General features: G+C 38.4%; 1 pseudogene; it reads right to left on the bottom strand.

Moving 5' to 3' along the window:
- Nucleotides 1–18,060: 18,060 nt before the first annotated feature.
- On the bottom strand, nt 18,061–19,375 carry LOC118619917 (annotated as a pseudogene).
- Nucleotides 19,376–21,388: the final 2,013 nt, after the last annotated feature.

Raw genomic sequence — 21,388 nt, forward strand, 5'->3', positions numbered from 1 at the left:
GTTATCAGGCTGTTCAGATTTGGTTTCTTCCTGATTTAGTCTTGGAAGATTGTATGTATCTAGGACTTGATCTATTTCTTCCAGGTTGTTCAATTTGTTGGAATATAATTGTTCATAGTATTTTCTTATGATGCTTTGTATTTCTGTGGCATTGGTTGTCATTTTTCCTCTTTCATTTCTGATTTTACTTAATGAGCCCTCTCTCTTTTAATCTTCATGAGTCTGGCTAAAGTTTATCCTTTTGTTTATCTTTTTTTTCTCTTTTTTTTTCCCCCTTCACATTTTTTACCCAGTCCCCCTCCCCTTATTTTTTAAAGAGCAAGCTCTTGCTTTTATTGCTCATTTCTATCATTATTTTAGACTCTATTTTGTTCTGTTCTGATATTTTTTAAACACTCATTAAAAACACTTTATTAAAGCCTTAATAATCTTCAATACAGTTCAGTTGTAAACAACAAGTGAGAATCAAAGGGCAAAAGAATCCTAAAACAACATTAAAGGTCAATTCAACATTAAAGATCAGTTTCAGATGAAAGAAATTATCAGTAATGGTAATTAAGCAGTTAGCAACTCTTTTATTTTTTAATTAAATGCTTTGGGGTGTCATTGGTTAATTAAATTATATAGATTTCCAGTGGACAGCTCTATTATGCATCATCTGTATATTGCACTGTGTGCCCAACACCCAAAGTCAAATCTTCTGTCACCATACATTTAATGTCCTTTATCCTTAGCTGCCCCTCAAACCCCCTTCCCTCTGATAGTGATCATACTGTTGTGTTAATGAGCTTTTGTTTATTTGCTTGTTTTGTTTATTTGTTGCTTTCAGTTTTATATCACATACACGAGTAAGAACATATGCTTCTTGACTTTTTCTGCCTGACTTATTTTGCTTAGCATGACATTTTTAAGATCCACTCATGTTGTTCAAATGAAAGTATTTCATCTTTTCCTATGGCTCAGTTGTATTTCATCATATATATATGGTGTGTGTGTGTGTGTGTGTGTATGTGTGTGTGCGTGTGTGTGTGTGTGTATCTCCAATCATCTACCAAAGACACTTTGTTTCCATGTCTTGGTCAATTTAAATAATGCTGCAATGAACATAGGGATAAATATATCTTTGTGAATATGTTTTCAAATTTTTCAGGTAGATACCCAGAAGAAGAGTTGCTGAGTCATGTGGTAATTCTATTCTTAATTTTTTGAGGAGCGTTCATATGTTTTCCATAGTGGCTCTACCAGTTTACATTCCCACCAGCAGTGAAGTGGGGTTCCTTTTCCTCCACAACCTCTCCAACACTTTTTATTACTTGTCTTGTTGATAATAGCCATTCTAAAAGGTGTGAGGTAATATCTCATTGTAGTTTTTACTTACATTTCCTTAATAGCTAGTTGTCTGCTCTGATCTTTATTATTTATTTTCTTCTCACTTTGGGTTTTATTTGTCCTTTTTTCTAGTTTCTTTATGTATAGACTATATATAGACTATTTGAGATTTTTGTTTCTTGAAGCAGTCCTATATTATAATTACATTTGTTTTTGTCATTTTTTTTTACTTCTGTGTGTGTGAGAGAGAGAGTCTCAATTTATTATTGTAATTACACATGGTTTTCCTATTATTGTCTTGTAACCTTTGTACTTGCTTTATAGTTGGCCGATCCACTGTTTTTTACTGTTTGCCACTGTTCGTGAGAAGTTTTTTCTTTTCCTATATTTTCTCATTTATATTTTTTATTTTTTCTTCTTAAAGGAGTCCCTTTAACATGTCTTGTGATACTGATTTAATAGTGACAAAGTTTTTTAGCCTCTTCTTCTCTGGGAAACTCTTATCTTACTTTTGACTGTAAATGACAGTCTTGCTGGGCAGAGTAATCATGGTTATAGGTCCTTGTTTTTTATCACTCTGAGTATTTAGTGCCATTCAGTTCTGGCATATAAAATTTCTGTTGAGAAATCACCTGACAGTTATATAGGAGCATCTTTGTGCATATTTAACTGCTTTTCTCTTACTACTATCAAATTTTCTCTTTGTATTTAATTTTTGGAATTTTAATTATAATGTGTCTTCATGTAGACCTTTGGGTTTATCTTGTTTGGGATCATCTGTGCATCCTGGACTTGTATGTCTGGTTTGTTTGTTTGTTTGTTTGTTTGTTTGTTTTGTAGGGTTAGGGAAGTTTTCAGTCATTATTTCTTCAAATAGGTTTTTAATCACTTTCTCTCTTCTTCTTCTGGAATCCTTGAGATATGAATGTTGATATCTTTGATGTTGTCCTACCAGAAGTATCTTAAACTATTCTCTTTTTTTATTATTGATTTTACAGAGAGAGAGGGGATGGGGTGGGGGAGAGAGAGAGAGAAAGAGACACATCAATTTGCTGTTCCACTTATTTATGCATTCACTGGTTGATTCCTGTCTGTGCCTTGACCTGGGATCAAACCCCCAACCTTGATGTATTGGTATGATGCTCTAAACCACCTCAGCTACTTGGCCAAGACTATCTTAATTTTTTAATTCCTTTTAATTTTTGCTCTTCCAATTGGGTGCTTACTACTATTTGCATTCCAGTTCACACTGATTTGGTCCTCTGCTTTATCTAATCTGCTGTAGATTCCCTCTAACATTTTTTTTTTCACTTTAATTATTGTATTCTACATTTATGCCTGATTTTTTTTTGTTTCCTATCTCTTTTTGTATGTTTTTTATCTCTTTGTTTCTGAAGTTTCACTGAGTTCATCTACTCTTTCCCTAAATTCAGTGAGCACCCTTATAACAAGTGTTTTGAACTTTGCCTCTGGTAGATTGCTTTTTTCATTTTATTTAATTATTTTTCTGGACTTTTGTCTTGTTCTTTCATTTGGGACATAATTTTGTTGGGGGGGGGTTGTTGTTGTTGGTTGTTGTTGTTTTTTGTTTTGTTTTTGTTTGTCTCCTCAGTTTGGCTGATGCCCTGTGTTTGTTTCTATGTATTAGGTACATCTAGTATATGTCTCTATTGCTGCAGTTTGGCTGTATGTAGATGGCAGTTTGGCTGTATGTAGATGGCAGTTTAGTCTTCTGTAGAAGATGTGTTATGGGGCCCCTGATACAGTCTTCCTGATCATCTAAGCTGGGTGCTCCAGGGATCTTCCCTGTGTGGGTTGTATGTCTTCGTGTTATAGGTGGGCCACAGTTGCTATTGTCATGTCACTATGTGGAGTTGCTCCTCAGCCTGACTAGCTCTACAACTGGCCATGACTACAGCAGATAAGCTGTCATTCAAGGTCTGACCCCATAGGGTGGGAGTTTTTTTAGTGAGGTTTCAGTTCCAGCCAAGTATGCCCTTCAAGGTATTGTTTGTGGAGCTGGTTAGGTGGTGCTCTGATGTGATCTTAAGCCAGCAACTAGGTTTGTTGGTTCTGGAGCTTCTTCAGAGGAGCTCTGGTGTCTGACAAGTTCAATCACACTGTGCCAGGCTTGGGACCACAATCTGCATTTAGTGGCTGCTTGTACTGGTCTTGAAGGCACTTAAGAGAGGCTGTCCTGTGAACCTAAGCCAGATGCTACTTGTGTGGGTTTTGGGGCCCTTTGGTGGGCACGGGTGAGCTGAGGCAAGTTGACACTTGTGGCAGGCCTGTGGCCACTTAGTTAAAGCTATGTTGCAAGCCAAGACTGGCCCTGCTTATCCAGGCTTGGGGCCACCTGATGGGAGTTACAGCGCAAGTTTAAACTGGTTGCCACTTGTGCCTGGGCTGCTTAGCAAGAAGTTCAAAGCACATGGAGGCTGACCACTGCTTGTTTGGGGTTTGTGAACCTTTGAGACATTTTACAAAAGTTCACAGAGAAAGCTGAGGCAGGCCACTTGCATGGAGGAGGTGCTGGAAAAGGCTCAGCCAGGCAAGCAAATGGGATGGAACAGGGTTTTAGGAAATCACCAGGCTGAAGTGAACAGTGGTAGCCAGGTTAATGGAAAGCACAGATTTTGCCCTTGCCTTTGCTGGGTTGACTGGGTGGGACAAGTACTCAACAAAGGAACAGTGGTGCCTGCCATCATTTCTATCCCCAGAGAGAGTGGCTCCATCCGTGTACCTCCAGGCCTTGCTCTGAAGTCTGTCAGTTTAGTTCTTCCTCTTATGTCCCTGATGTATTCAAGCTGCTATCCATACACTGGAGTCTGTACACAGGCCTTTTAAAAGGATCCTCTCAGTCTCCAGCATCATTGTGTCTTACTGGGATGCAATCCCCAGTGGTTTTCAAAAGCAGATGTTACAGGTACTCCTCTTCCCAACACTGGTGCCCCGACTGGGGATCACAGTGTGAGGCTGGACCCCTTGCTTTTAAGCAAATCTCCACAGCCAAGATATCTTTACCAATTCTTAATCACTACACTGTGGTTGTGGGACCTGGCTATTCCACATCTTCATCCCTCTTACCAGTCTCAATGTGGCTTCTGCCTTATATCCTTAGTTATAGAAGTCTGTTCAACTAGTCTCCAGCTGGTTCTCAGCTATGCTTGTTCTATAATTCAGCTGTAATTTTTATGTGGTCATGGGAGGAGGTGAGCAGAGCATTTTCGTAGTCTGAGGTTTTGATTGGAAGTCAAATATATTTATTGTAAATTAGCTTGGTTATCACATTGTAAAGTATAATAAATGTCAAATCACTATATTATACACCTGAAACTAATATAATATTGTATTCCAACTATACTTAAATAAAATAATAATTAATAATAATAATAATGCCCGGCCGGTGTGGCTCAGTGGTTGAGTATCGACCCATGAACCAAGAGGTCACTGGTTCAGTTCCCAGTCAGGGCACCTGCTCAGACTGTGGGCCAAATCCCCAGTTGGGGGCATGCAGGAGGCAGTCAATCGATGTTCTCTCTCATCAATTTCTATCTCTGTCTCCCCCTCCCTTCCTCTCTCTCTCTCTATAAAAATAAATAAATGAATAACAATGAAGTTGATATATTTAATATGCCTTGATATATTTTTTGTTCCATTTGCCTGATCTAGTTGTCTTTTTCTAGGCTGGTAACATTGTTTTGTAGTGTATGGTGGAGATGGAAACTGCCCATCAGCATCTGTGTGCTCCTCATCTTCCTTGGTCCAGCACCAGAAGACATTTCTCATTGCTCGTCCATGTAAGCGAGGCCACATGACTCCTCACCAAGGAAGTTTGAAAAAGATGAGACTTCCCCACCTTTCTGCCAATTCCTGGATGGATAGAGACTTTCAGAAGGAAGGAGGAGCACAAGCTAGAAGGAACACATGTGTGCTAGTTTATCAATGTGTTGCCTCAGTGCCAAAGCTACTACTCTTGCCCTGCTCCATCATGCTGGTGCTGATTCCTATGAACTAGATGGAGGGAGGTGAAACTTGCCAGCAGAAGGCATGAGAAACTTGCCAACGCCCAGACAGGAAGGAGCTTCTCATCCCCATTCTGAGGTGGCTTTTCCTATTGATTCCTGCAGCACAAGGCAGCAAACAGCCAGACACCGAGTGGCACTCACCCTCTCAGCAGGTTTCTCTGGCAGCCAGCACACCCTTCTGACTATCCCCAGCACAGTGGGCAATTTCCTGCCTGCCAGCTCCAGACCGTGGCCCCTCAGCAAAGCTTCTCCCCTTCCAATGGGCCACGGGAGCTCTGACTCAGCCTTGGGGATTTCAGGGAGGCTCTTCAAGTTTATTCCTTCCTCGAGTGCTCTGCCTTAGCCCTGGAGATAGTGACTGCTCCCCTATATTCTATTCCTCTGTTCTTTAGAGTTCTCACTACAACTTAGTAGTTAATCCTCCTAGTTAATAAATCTCCATATTAAATTTTCTCCATTCAAATTATTGGCATATTTTTTGTCCCCTGACTGAAACAGCATATCCCTAACTGACTGCTACAAAAGAGCCTTTGGTCCCTCCCACAGTTACAAGAATATGAACTAATTGTTTTTAGCCTCTAAAATGTGGGGGTTGCTTGTTATAGCAATTAGACAACCTTAAACAAACAGTCAAATTACAGAAGTGTAGTGGTATTATCTAGTAAATCAAATGCTCTACAGTCTTTTTTCAAATTAGCATAGATATTCTCAAGAAATAATACATTCATATAAAATGCGTCTTATCTCATTCTAGTAAATGAAAATTCCACCCCACTGGAATTCTGACTGAAATGATATATTTATGAAATTTAATAATTTTACAATATTAATATTTCACCCTGAGAAACACATTATACCTCTTTATTTGTTTAGGCTTTATAGAAGGTCCTTCAATAAATGTTTTATATTTTTTTCATTTAGGAAATATCTTACTTGTTAAATTTATTTTATCACTACATTAACTTTTTTAAATAGGTTTAGAAAAATCCTTTGGGTTTTTGTCATCTGAAATAGCGATGAATCTATCTACTATTTACATTGATTGTTTCACTTCTTATTATATTACCTGAAGCCTCTAAAAAATGTTTACATAGGCATGAAAGTAGGTATCCCAGCACTTTTTGTGATTTTAATGGATATAGCTTAATTTTGTACCATTTATTTTGTCATTAACTATTGAAGACAAATTAACTTGTCCTTCTCTTCTTTTTACTTAGAATTCAGATAAGAAATAGTTGCTGGGTTTTACTAACAGTAGGCTTTCACTAGCCATGGCTTCCTTTCATGGGAGCCAAGGCATATTCCTAACCTTGAAATTATCTGCATAAGACTCCGCTGGGAAAAGACTACAGAGCTCCAAGTGTCCCACATGAGACCTTGCTCCCTCGCCTCAGAACTACCAACACAACCATAGGGGACTCAGAGCTCCACATGGTCCCAATGAGACTAATACTTTCCCACCCCATAAAACGTCCTATGTCATCAATGCACATTGTTTAAGAAACCATCCCCCAAAGGAGAATATAATTAGAATTATCTCCATTTTCCTGAGAGACCTTGAAGACAAATGCCATCATGTCCTAGATTCCTTGTTAGTTTAGTCCCATCACTGAAATCCGAAGCCACTCCACACTCTGTAGATAGCCTTCATTCCCAGATGCTGAGCCCCTTACAGCTGTAGAGATTTCCTAATCTGATCAAGCTCTTCTTAGTCCTAACTGACTCTCCCACTAGATCTCAGCTAAGGTGCTACTGGCATTTTGTGCAGGAGCCACAAATTCTAGAAATCCTGCAATACATGGACAGTTTCTGCACTATAGGAATTGTCTCATTTAAATGGTCAATAGTTTATTTGTTGAGAAACACTGAATTTTCATAAGTATCTCCTAAAACTCCTGTCTTTCATCAGCAACATCTTCTCTGTCCTCAACCTCATCTCTAACGCTTCATTTTAGCTTCTTGCTCTAAGAGAAACTCAACTGGTGAATCACTGAGTGACTCTTCTCAAGGAGAAGTTCTCATAGCTTCTAAACCCCAGCTCCTTAATTTCAACCTAACCTAGTCTATGCCACCCATGATCAAAAGTTATGACCTGTAAACTTCAACTGAAAGAAACTTCCCTTTAAGAAGCTAAGTATATTTATTTGCAGGAGAAAATCTACCTGTACATATTGTCACCTGTCTCAAGCTGTGGCATTTGAGGAAGTCTTGTCTTATTGCACAGAAATTTGCAATAGTTGTGTACCCCAGGCAGCAAGACTTATTTGAAGAGCTTCCCACCCTTCCCCCACATCTAGCTTATTTAAAACTTTCTAATTTCCCTCTGAGCCTGTGTTGTCATCTTCCTAGTGCAACTGAGTGTGGCCTCTGTGTCCTGACAGAGCTCTCGTGTGCTGCTCTGTGCTGTTGTCACTACTTCTTGCTATTGAATTGCCTAAGCCTATGAGACCTACCTCCTGGGAAAAGTTTCCCCCACATACTCATTTTTTTTCAGCTGGAAAATAACCATTCAATAGAATGCTTATCTGAAGCTTCTACTGATGCCTCTGAAGTTCATGATGCCCTAGTAGTGCCTAGTGGGGATCGAAATAGTTCCTATTTGTCCCTGAGAAGAGTCTCAAATAAGTATCATCTTCTCCTGATCTGTTCTAGAGCTTCTCCATGTGCTGCAAAATATAATGAGCACTGCCAGTGGGCCATTGCCAGGATCTCACCATCAGATACTCTGGTTAAACTGGTATGAGGTGAGGCCCAGGCCTCATTATTTATTAATCCCCCCAGTGGTTCTAATGTGCAACCACCATTGAAAACCACTATCATACTTTTATGTTGCGTTTGTAACAGTCCCATCTTCTTCACTAAGAGTTTGCCTGCCCTTCCATAAGTGAAGCCAATGCTGTGCGTTGACTTTGAGAGCATTCTTTCCTATTTCCCTTTGCATTCTGGTGAATACAATGTGTTTTTCTAATATAGTACTTTATGTTTCATCTTGTGGACACTCATATTCTGTAAGCTATACAACCAGTGAGTTCTCTGTCTTACCAAGACATTTGTTCATATAATTTTTGTCCACTATCACTTTGGGGTCAGATAATTCCACTCAGGCTTATCCTCCCATCTAACCAAGGTCTAACTAAACTCAATCTATTCTTACCCTAACAGGCAGCTGACCAGTAAGCCTTGTCATTGCTATCTATGCCTTCCCTTGGAGTCCACAAATGTCAGGCATGCTCTCAGAGGGCACAGCCAATACCTGCATAGTCACCTGCCATAACTGTTCTCTTGAAACTCACCTGGATACTCTTTGAGAATTTTACATTGATCCTTTAGGTTCCTTCTCCCAAATTTATAACCATATAGTATAACAATCTCCCTGCATTTAATATATCATAACTACTTTTATTCAGAATACGAAATCTAGAAAGGATATGTACAGATTTAAAAGCCCACCTTTCATTAAGCATCCCAGTCTACTTTTTATGATCTTCATCCTATTCTTCTGCTAATAGTCTCCAGGACAAATTCATAGTTTTTGATCAGTAACAACTAAAATCTACATATACCCTGACTTTTCAAGGCCCCTCATTTAGAGATCTTAATCTTATGTATATTTTTTTATCTCTCTCTTTTTCACTTTATAGTGAATTTTAATATCCAATTTTCCCTTTTCTGTCTCTTACATCTTTGTATATCACAACTTTCTCTTATGAAAATATCTCTGTTCTTTTAATTTAGTCAATCTTGTTTTCTTATGTTTTTCTTTTACATTATCCCTCTGCTCTTGGTACAAGAGTAAGATTTAAACATGTTTTTCAAATCAATTCAGTGTATCTTTAATACCCTGACCAGACTCGATTCCTAAAAATAGAAGTCAATTAATGCTTTGCACCACATAAAGAAATAAAGGATAAAAAATTATATGACAATATCAATGGAAACAGAAGAAGCACTTGACAGAATCTAGCATCTATTTATGATTAAAAAATAATAATCAGCAAAGTAAGAATAGAGGGAACATTCATCAACATAATAAAAGCCATATATGACAAACCTGCAGCTAACATCATACTCAACAGGGAAATACTTAAAGCATTTTCCTTAAGATCAGGAACAAGACAGTGAAGTCCACTTTTGCCACTTTTTTATTCAACATGGCATTAAAAGTCTTAACCACATCAATTAGACCAGAAAATGAAAAGAAATAAAAGGCATCCAAATTAGAAAGGAAGAAGTAAACATCATTATTTGCAGATGGCATGATACTATATAGAGAGAATCCTAAATATTCCATACCAAAAAACTATTAGAACTAGTAAATGAATTCAGTAACATAGCAGGATACAAAATTAATATTCAGAAATTAGCTGCATTTTTTTAACACCACTAACTAACTAGCAGAAAGAGAAAGTAAAACAATCCCATTTATTATTACATTTAAAAAGTACCTAAGAATAAATTTAATCAAGGAGGTAAAAGGCCTATACTTGGAAAATTATAAGACATTGAAAAAATTTAAACAGATACAAAAAAATGGAAGCATATATGGTACTCATAGATAGGAAGAACTAACATTGTTAAAATGTCCATACTACCCAAAGCAATCTATAGATTTAATGCAATCTCTATTTTTTAAAATGGTGTTTTTCACAAAACTAGAACAAATAATTCTAAAATTTATAGGAAACCACAAAAGATCCTAAATAGCCACAGCAATCTTGAGAAAAGACAAAGTTGGAGATATGACACTACCTGATATCAAACTATACTAAAAGGCTATAATAATCAAAACAGCATGGTACTGACATAAAAAAAAAAAAAAACACTAGTCAATGAAACAGAATAGAGAGCCCAGAAATAAACCTACACCTATATGATCAATTAATCTATGACAAAGGAGGCAAAAACAAACAATGTGGTAAAGACATTGTATTCAATAAATTATTCTATATAACATGTCAGGAAAACTAGACCACTTTCTTACATCATAAGTTTATATAAGAATAAACTCAAAATGGGTTAAAGACATAAATGTAAGACCCAAAACCATAAAGCTCCTAGAAATAAATATAGGCAGTAAACTCTCTGATGTTGCTCTTAGTAATATTTTTTTCTGTTAAATTTCCTTGAGCAAAGGAAACAAAAAAAAAAGTAAACTAATGTGACTACTTCAAACTAAAAGGTTTTTGCAAAGCAAAGGAAACCATCAACAAACCCATAAGACAACCTACTGAATGGGAGATTTTGCCAATGGTACATCCAATAAGGGGTTAATATCCATAATGTATAAAGAACTTATACAACTTAAGTCCCCCCAAAAACTCCAATTTAAAACATGGGCAGAGGACCTGAATAGACATTTCTCCAAAGAGGATGTGCAGATGGCCAACAATCATATGAAAAGATGCTGAACCTCACTAGTGATCAAAGAAATACAAACTAAAAGCTCAGTGAGATATCACATCACACCTGTCAGAATGGCTATTATCAGTAAATCATCACACAACAGTGTTGGGGAGGATGTGGAAAAATGGGAAACTTCATGCATTATGGGTGGGAATGCAGATTGGTGCAGTCACTATGGAAAACAGTATGGAGGTTCCTCAAAACATTAAAAAATAGAAAAACTACCTTATAATTCAGCAATTCCACTTCTGGGTATTTATCAAAAAAATCAAAACCACGAATTCTAAAAGATACATGCATCCCTATGGTCATTGCAGCATTATTTACAATAGCCAAGATATGGTAGCAACCTAAGTGCCCATTAACAGACAAGTGGGTTAAGAAGAGGTATTACATATATACAATGATATATTACTTGGCCATAGAAAAAATTGAAATCTTACCATTTGCAAGAACATAGATGGACCTAGAGGGTATTATGCTAAGTGAAATAAGTCAGATAGAGAAAGACAAATACCATATGATTTCACTTTTATGTGGAATCTAAAGAAAGATAAATGAACAAACAAAACAAAAAACAGACTCATAGGTACAGAGAACAAAATGATGGTTGCCACATGGGAAGGAGACGAAGGGATGGGTGAAAGGTGAAGGGATTAAGAAGCACAAATTGGTAGTTACAAAATAGTCACAGGGATTTAAATTACAGCATAGGGAATACAGTCAATAATATTGTAATAACTATATATGGTGGCATATAGGAACTAGACTTATTCGGGGGATCACTTCATAAATTATATAATGTCTAACCACCATTCTGTACAACTGAAACTAATATAAAATAGTTTTGAATGTTAACTATAATTGAAAGTAAGAAATAAAAAACAGTAGATGTACAGAATTGTTCTAATTTTAGTCATACTAATAAAGTCACTGGATTTCCACTGTATGAGGAAGTTTTTCAAATTACTCAATATCTTGCTTTGTGTGTTTCTGCTTTTAGGAGCTCTTGAGATACTCATGGCGGATAATTAACACTTTCCTGCAGAGATGAGAACAGAATCCTCAAGGGAATCAGTCAAAAAGCAGAAACAGTGAGCACTCAAGGAAATGTGCACTGAAGAACCTGCCTGTCAATGCGATGCCAGCTCAGCTGCCATTTATATCCACATGATCTTTGAAATAGAAACTTTAAAATATCACTTTTGACACAGCCAAGCAAAGGAAGACTTGAAAGTAGTGCTGTCATTAAAAAAAAAAAAAAGTATTGTCCCATCAGCACAATTTCTCCTATCACTTTTGTCATTTTGCAAGTCAGGACACAGAAATAGTATGCAGAAACACACATTTGCAAGCATTTGCTTGTGGTACTATAGTAAGGTTTGTGTTTCCATGTGTCATTCTCCACCAATACCCAGATAGCCTTAGAGACCCCTGAACCTGTACCAAAATCACAAGGTGTCAAGTTAGTGCTCCATGACGGTTATCTCACACTTAGGTTCTTGGACATGATAAATTCAAGTTTCCAGGGCCCCACTTGGAGCTGTATCATTCCTGGCAGGTAGATGAAGGGACAATATACAATCGGCCAGGAGGCTCCTTGGAGTTCTTTCTGTCAAAAATCACTCAGACATGATGTTTATTTGTAGTAGCCTTTTTGTCTGGACTAAGGGAAGATGGATGAACTAAAACCTACTTGGACTTGTCATTAATGGCCCAAATCAATCACTGCAAAAAGTCACTGCATTGCCTCAAAAACAGGATTGCAACAAAAGCATTCTGGTAAAATGGGAGATGACAACTTTACTGATGCTTATTCTAATCATAAATAATTGTTAATGCATTCCACAGGTGATTGGAAGATAATTGATTTGTTTGTATTAGTATGTCAACATTGACTCAATTAACTTGACAAAATATTAGAGAAATTTTAACCCTTTATAAGTATGTAAACAAATATATTATGTTGTATGTGGTAATACAAGAAATCAACAAACAGAAAGTTTGCACCAAATTTTCCACAATAGTACTTTTCAAAGCAGAAGATAAATAGCTTTGTGGATTGTATTGGACATACAGAAACTCAAGTAGACCATGAATTTAAGGCAGGGTGGGGCTATGAGAGGTTCTTTGGAGACTATATTTACAGTTCAGAACTGCATCAGCTCAAAACTGTCTTCCATCTATACTCCTTAGTATACATAAGAGAAAGTAAACAAATGAAGCTTCATGAATATGGAATTAGTAGCTATCATCTCTGTATTACTTGGTTTTCTGGGCTTTGGGGCCCACTGACCTTTGGTATTAGCAAAGACCACAGCCTAGGTGATGGCCAAGATACTATCATGCCCACATTCCCCCTTCTTGCTAAACAGAGAATTATTTGTAAGGAGTGTAGGCCAATGATAGTGATAGATTATTTACCTTTGGGAAAACTCTCATATTCAGTGTATAAAGATGTTCCTTTTCTCTGAAATATGCCTACTTTTAACAATGCAAGAGATCAGACAACAGGGAATACTTGACTGATGTAATTGTTTTCTAGACTTTTGACTCCAATAAATTACGACCCAGGAGATTGAAATAATTTGCAAATAAGATTGTAATGTGTTTATTACTGAATACTAGAAATTGATAAATATCTTGTTTCAATTTTAAAAAATGAAGAAAATAGAAAACGTGAATTGGAGGCTAGCAAGCTTTGTATTGATCCTGGATAAGTCTATGAAACGGGCCCTCAGTGGGTGGTTTGTAGGCATTGTGAAGGAAGTGGTCACTAGAAGCCAAGTGGGTTCAGTAAGAGGAAGTTATGTTGCCTTCCCTTCTTTGTTTACAAGACCAGTTTCTTTCTTGGGAAAGTATCTCAGCAAAACCCAAAGGCTAATGCTAATTAAATAAGTAAAGAAAGCTAAAGGGGATGGTTCTTTGCCAGAAAATAGAGCTTGGAATTAGCAAGAGTAAAAAAGATGAATTTGATGGTAGTTCAAATACAGGACACAAACAAGGCTATGTGCTCTAAAAAGGAACAAGAAAACAAAAATCCATTAAGGTAATCCAATAAGCATTCCAAGCAAAACAAACAAGCAAATAGAAAGAATGAAATTTAATTAGAGATGGTATTTGCTACAGTGATATTTGCAAAATTTGAAATTTACAAGTCTCAAAACATGTTGTTATTATCTAGAACATGAATTTAACATTTTTCATGGGCTCAAAATTCTTAAAACTGGAAATTTCCTGAATTAGTTTTATTATGCAACCATTAGTCTTCAAATTTAGAAAATGTTCTGTCTTCATCTGCAGATGAGGCAAATGAGACCCAAGAATTTTAACTGGAAATTAATAAATTGCTAAAACCCTAAGTAAATATCTTCTTTTTAGCATTTCTATTTTTGAAAGAATGAATAAGTCAACCCTTCTGTGATTTGCAAGCTCTTTGTGTTTTCTCGAACACCAGTAGAGAATCTGAAACCTCAAAGGGATTACAATGATAGTCTATAAAATGTCTGAATATATCAACATTCTCCATGATAAACCTTTTAAAAAGCATGCATATTAGAAATAGCAGAGACCTTAGCCTTGTGGTCTACAATATAAAGGGTGACCTCGTAAGAAAATGGGGCAAATGTAGAGGCTTGATGGGAAGAAAACAAATGCAAGCAAGCACAAGGACTAAATTGACATTTAATAGATGATTGATACAAGGGCAGAATTTAACTAAAAAATAAAACAAAATGTTAGGAAGCGCAGTCCTCTCTGTCTCCTCACTGTTTCCCACTTTCATTCCCACTGGGTCCACATTAAACACCAAGCAAGTCCAGGTCACTTCTGATAACTAGTTCCAGATGATGGCCAAAGTATTGGGTTGCATGGTTTAAAAATAAATTACAAAATACAGTAGTAGTCATCTGTTTTAGAATGTCCTGTTTATTGTTTTCTGTGGAGTAACAGGCAAAAATAGAAACAAAACAGTTGTCATGGAGAACACTGAAAGGCAGAAAACTTTTCTCTTAAAGCAGTGTTAAAATGAACAGATTAGTCATTTTGAATAACCAGATTTGTTTTTAAAAAAACTGCCTATGAATTTTTTAAATTAAGTTGTCTTATTACATTGGCATCACTTTGCCTCAAGCCATTAATAGCTAAGGAATATCATAAATTCTTGAAATTTATATAAACTGAAAATTACTTCCCACTGACAAATATGTACATAATATGCTGACATGTATAAGAAAGATTTTATTTAAAATGGGAGTGGATTGGCAGCCCCATGAATTTGACCTCTCACGACTTCCCATTTAAACTGTGTTCATACTGACAGAAAATGATATTGCTGGATATTTGGAGGAATTACCAGAAACAGATTGATCTAATTGGATGTAGAGAAAAATATTTTCCTACCCAAAGATAGGAAGAAAATACAGAGATTGGCAAAAGGGGGTTTACAGTTGTTCATAATAAATAATACCATAATTAATAAATAAATGAAAATACAAGAATAAACTGTGTTTTACGTCCTCACAACTGTAAACCCACTTCTGCCCACCCCTGTATTTTCTCTTCCCTTGTCTTCCTGTGGATTCAGAACTCTACGGATTGTGTCTTTGCTTCCAGACCATTACTACTTCCACCCTGAGTCTTTCATGCAGTTTTATTACAGTCTCTGTCCCTCTCCTGTTATTAGAATCCAGTGAAAGGAAGGCCTTTGGCATTTGGCTCGGTCTCCCGCTCCATGTGAAAGAAGACCTGCCATCTGCCTGAAGGACATCAGTGTTCCCTCAAAACCCAGCCCTTCAGTTCCCTGGCCTGAATTCCAAGTAACCTTGTTCGCTTCCAACTCAGACACCCACAACCAGGTCGGTACTCCAGCCCTTGTCACAATCCACAACTCTACCTCCAGAACGTCCGTTCCGGGGCCCTGCGTTCTCAGCACAACTGCCTCTCTTTCACCTTACCTGGTCAGCTTCTCCCCACTAACGGTGCTTTGGCCTCATTAGACCACCAGCCCATGGACAGACCTGTCACAACTCCTCCACTACATGAGCAATCTCTTTTGTGTACTTTCCTGTTATCCAAATCCCAGTCATCGTAAATACCTGACTCCAAAACCAAAAATCCAGATCCCAAAAGAAAAACCAAATCACACACCTAACAGAAAGTTTGGTGAAAAGAGGAGAAAAAGATGGAAGGCGACACTCTCCCCTACTCCGCTTTATATTCTGCACATCCTAGTCCAGCATCTTCCAGATCCATCTCCATACATGGGTTGTTTTTTTTCTGGTTCCTGAGGTATTTCTGGTTCCTGAGGTAAATATGAGTGAACTATATCCTATGTTCTATGTCTCCTGAAGAAGTAGTATTTCCCTGGAAAGACCACTCTGAGATTTGGCTTTATTGGCTTAGAAAGAAATAAGGGTAAGTAGTGAAAGTTCCTGGGAAGAATAAAGATCTTTTTAAAAAAAAAAAAACTACTTCATATAAGGCTTTTGCCTCCGTGTAATAAGTCTGCTGTCTTTTCGAAAGGAGGAGGTGGAATAGCCAGCCTGGGGAATCATGGGAACCCGTGATTCTACCCAAATGTCCCCATTACAGGTCTTTGACTGCGCATAGAAGACTGGCTAGAGCTATGAATTCAATCCCTTGGAACTCTGCCAGTCTTATCAAATTTCAGGCCTAATTCTCAGCACAGGTGGCTCTCTGGCTGCAGATGAGGCTCCCTTCAAAGGCCGCTCAGTAAGTTTTCTGGCTTACACCATGTGCCCTAAGTTGGTAGTTGACTGCCCTGAACCTGTCATTCTCCTCCTGTGAAACTTTGGTAGCAGTTAATCAATGCAAATCATCTCCACTATTGTTATAATAACCATTGCCCCCCACATCTGTCAAGTGCTAAAGCTATAGCATGAACCAGTGCTTTCTCTTTCTTCTGTATTCCATCCTAGTTCCCTAAAATTCAGTCATTGAGTAGGGTACAAAATGATTTTTGCACAAAGAATAGATTTTTGTACACAGAAATAATAACCGATTAGAAGATACAATGGTAAAATACTCACAATACCAATAAAAGAGACAAAGTGCTTAGTACATAAATTAGCATTAGGTGCCACGTAAAACCAGAGCCAGTCCGACTCCATCCAGCTCTCTGCTCCAGCCAGTGTCCCCTTCTTACCACAAGGAAAAGGAAAGAGAACATTCCTCTCCCTTAAAGAACACTTCTCAAAATTGTACATGCCACTTTCACTTGTAATCCATTGTACGTAACTTAGTCACATGGCCAGGTTTACCTTCAAGGGAGGCTATAAAATGAAGTTTTTATTCTGGGTAGCCATGTGCCAGCAAAAACTCAGGGCTTCCACTGCAGACAAAAAAAGGGGAGAAATTATATTAAGGAACAACTAGCAGTCTCTGGCACACCTAGTAATGTTTAGGAAGAAATATGGAAGATGTACTAAGAAATACTTTTAAATTGCATGAGAGATACAAAAGATCTGAACAAATGCTTACGTACACCATGTTCTTGGGTAAACAAAGGGAAATTTTACCTTGATAATCTGCAAATAAATTGTAATAACCATGAATTTTAATGCATCAAATAGTATTTAAAAATGTGTATAAAACAAGACTGTTAAATATGTGTGCAAATAACAGAAACAATTACAGTAACAAATAACACTTGGCAGGCCAAATAAACAAAAATAAGGGTATAATTATTTTTAACAATTGAATAACTAACATCTAGATGTTAGCCTAGGTCGTGTTTTTATGAAAAATAAAATTGATACATGTCCCCATTTTGCGTCAGGAAAGGTTTGGTGGCCTCTCCCAAGACTTCTGGCAACTCTCGTGTCTTTCTTTCTAAAGAGTCCCTCTAGCCTTGTTTCTGTTCTCTGACCCTCATTAGACTCTTGCCTTCCATCTTATTGTCCTTTATCCACTGTGCCTAGGTCCAGACACGGGACACAGGCCCTCTTTTTCTTTTATCTAACATTGGCTCACATAGGCTTTTTTTTCTCATTAAACTTTGTCTTGATTGGTCTCAAAATTCTGTGACAGATTTTTGGTCAAGTTGCTTCCATTAAGAAGTACTGATTTTAAAAACTAATAACTTAAAAACTGCCACACACACACACACACACGGCCTACAAAACATTCAGCATTCTCCTTTCCTGAAGGTTTTACTCTACATTGGAATCATTAACCAGTCTGTTACTATTAAACTTAAATGGCCAATTGATACAAACAGTTCTGAGACCATTCTTCCACCACTGATTAAGACTGGGGTGGCAGGTTTTGGGGGTAATATTCATCTAGCCTTCTGAGCTTTCTAGGAAGACTTGGTGGCCTTGTCAATTCTGACTACCTTGTTGTCCACTTCTTGATGACACCTACAGAAACTGTCTGTCTCATGTCATAAACAGCAAAAAGACTCAGAGGAAGATAATCAGACAACCTCTTAACACACATGGGCTTGCCAGGAACCATATCAACAATGGCAGCATTACCAGATTTCAAAAACTTTGGGCCATCTTCCAGCTTTTCCCCCGAACGACGATCCATCTTCTTCGGCTCAGCAAATCTACAAGCACTGTGAGCCATGAGATAATCCAGAACAGGTGCATCTCCAGCACTGGTTTGGCCTGGAGGGTTCAGGATGATCACCTGAGCTATGAAGCCAGCTGCTTCCATTGGTGGGTCATTTTTGCTGTCACCAGCCAATTGCCATGACAATTATCTTTGACGAACACGTTCTTGATATTGAAGCCCATATTGTTTCCAGAAAGAGCTTCACTCAAGCTTCATGGTGCATTTCAACAGAATTTACTTAAGTTGTAACATTGGCTGGCGCAAAGGTGACCACCATGCCAGGTCTGAGAACACCAGTCTGCACTCGGCCCACAGGGACAGGACCAGTGCCACCAGTTTTGTAGACATTCTGCAGGGCCTTGTCAGTTGGACGAGTTGGCAGCAAGATGTGAGCCAGAGCTTCAAGCAGTATAGTTCTCCTGCATTGCCATCTTACAGGTGACTTTTCTTCCCTTCAGCTAAGGCATGCTAGTTGATTGGCTTCAATATGTTGTCACCATTCCAACCAGAAATTGATACAAATGGTACTGTGTCCTGGTTGTAGCCAATTTTCTTAATGTAGGCGCTGACTTCTTTTTTTTATCCTCACCCGAGGACATTTTTTTTTTTTTGGTTAAGATAGAGTGGGAGAGAGAGAGAGAGAAACATCGACATGAAAGGGACACGTCGAGTGGTTACCACCCACACGACCCAACCAGGGCCGGGGACAAACTGCAACCGAGGTAAGCGCCCTTAGTGGGAACCAAACCCGGGTCTCTCTGGACCGCAGGCCGACTCTCTAACCAATGAGCCAAACCAGCCAGGGCAGGTGCTGACTTCTTCAACAATTTCCTCGGATCACTTCTGGCCACCAGGTGGGTCAGTAGAATCCACAACACCAACAATTAGTTTTTTCACACCCAGTGTGTAAGCCAGAGGGGCATGCTCACAGGCCTGCCACTCTTGGAAATACCTGCTTCAAATTCACCAACACCAGCAGCTACAATCAAGGCAGCATAGTCAGCCTGAGATGTGCTTGTTATCATGTTTTTGATAAAGTTTCTGTCTTGGGGCATCAACGATGGTCACATAATACTTGCTGCTCTCAAATTTCCACCGGGAGATACCAAAGGTGATACCAGACTTACATTCAGCTTCCAGTTTATCCAAGACTCAGGCATATTTAAAGGGTTTCTTCCCCACCTCAGCAGCCTCCTTCTCAAATTTTTCAATGGCTCTTCTGTCAATTTCAACACATTTGTAGATCAGATGGCCAGTAATGGCAGATTTGCCAGATTCTCTGTGTCCATGAGGACGGTGTTGGTATGAGTCTTTTCCTTTCCCAGTTTGGCTTTAATTTAGTGGTGGTTTTCACAACAGGTCTGCTCACAGCAAGCCCATTGCTAAAAAGCCACATTGGCTGAAAGTTTGGACCAGAGGAGTAGAATTGTGACCTTAACAAGCAAATTATTTACACATCCTCAGCAGACTATTAAAAGCCATTAGTGGTAGGCTACCCCACCACCATGAATTTCACCCATTTTTCTGGTAAATCTAGATTCTCACCTTGTTACCTAGCTCTGCTTCCCCAAGGAAGAATACCCTAACATTTCCCTGTTGCTCTATTTTCAGGTACACTCCATCTTGCCTCACCTCAGAAAATAACTTTTTCTTATTTTCTAAAAAAATTACAGGTAGCTCCAACAGACAGCTTGGATGGAATGTATCATAGGGTTGTAATATCGCCGTAATTTCCATCAGACTCCACAGACATGCCAAATACACATCAACTTCACGATGCGCTGCTGCTGGCTTGTGTGGCTCAAATAGCCAGGTATGTGGATTTCTTTTCTACTCTCCATTCAGTGAATTCATATCAGGTGGAAATCCACACAGTGAAAGGACTTATACCTTGTAAGTTGGCAAACAATTCGAATATCAGTGTTTTATGTTTTGTTTGATTTGGGGTTGAGGTTTTTTTGTCGTTTTCTGTTTCTTGGAGTGTTTATTTAAGTCTTTAAAGGGCCAGTTTACCAATATAACACTTCACACAATCTGTGCTTTATGTGCAAATAAATATATTCAAGTCTTTTGACTCCCTCCCACAAGACTAGCCTAACCCTCCAAGGCAGTAATAAGAACAGGGAGAGCCCTGGCTGGTGTGCTTCAGTTGGTTGAGCATCATCCTGTGCACCAAAAAGTCGCTGGTGATTCCCAATCAGGGTACATGCCCAGGTTGTGAGTTCAGGCCCCAGTCGGGGTGCGCACAGGAGGCAACTGATCAATGTTTCTGTTTCACATCAATGTTTCCCTCTCTATCTTTCTTCCTCCCTCTCTCCCTCCTGCTCTGTCTGAGGATAAATGCAGGGGTGTCCTAGGGTAAGGTTAAAAACAAACAAACAAAAAACATTAAAATAAAAAAAGAACACTCAGCAACAAAATGACACCATTGCTTGAATTCCACACAGACCACAGGAATATGATATTCTGCCTTATGTTAGTCCGTAATTTTCAACATAAAACAATATTTAGTAGAATAATTCAGTCATCCTGGATATGCAAATGTGCAATAAATGTGACTTGAATAAAACTTGAGATAAGGAGGTGCTATTATACCACATTCTAAAGAGAGGCTCTGGGGCTCAGCATCTCTCACAAGATCCAATACAAAGCAGAAGAATCAAGCCTACAACCCCAAGCCTGGCCCCACCCTCAACCACCTGCATAAGATAACTGAAGGTGGAGAAGAGAAGGCCACTGGGCCTGTGGGGAATGTAGTGTTCATGGAAAAGGGTACTTCTCCAGCACTCACATCACAATTATAACGGGATTCTCTCACAGATTGTTGAGTAGAAAATTTTAGTTCCTCCAAGATGAGCAACTGGCCTTACTTTTGAGGAACGGCTATCTGCTAAGACTTGCTGACCTGTTCCTATGAATTGAAGAGAAATGATGGTAGGTTAAGAAAGAGGGTGGCAGGAGAGCACCCAAGACTCCTGCCATTGGGGGTGCTAAGGGAATGTGAATTTTTCATAGGTCCAGGGAACACCAGAAAAGAAGCAAACCTT

The sequence above is a fragment of the Molossus molossus genome, unplaced genomic scaffold (genome assembly GCF_014108415.1).
Source record: "Molossus molossus isolate mMolMol1 unplaced genomic scaffold, mMolMol1.p scaffold_m16_p_1, whole genome shotgun sequence".
In the NCBI taxonomy this organism is placed as follows: domain Eukaryota; kingdom Metazoa; phylum Chordata; class Mammalia; order Chiroptera; family Molossidae; genus Molossus; species Molossus molossus.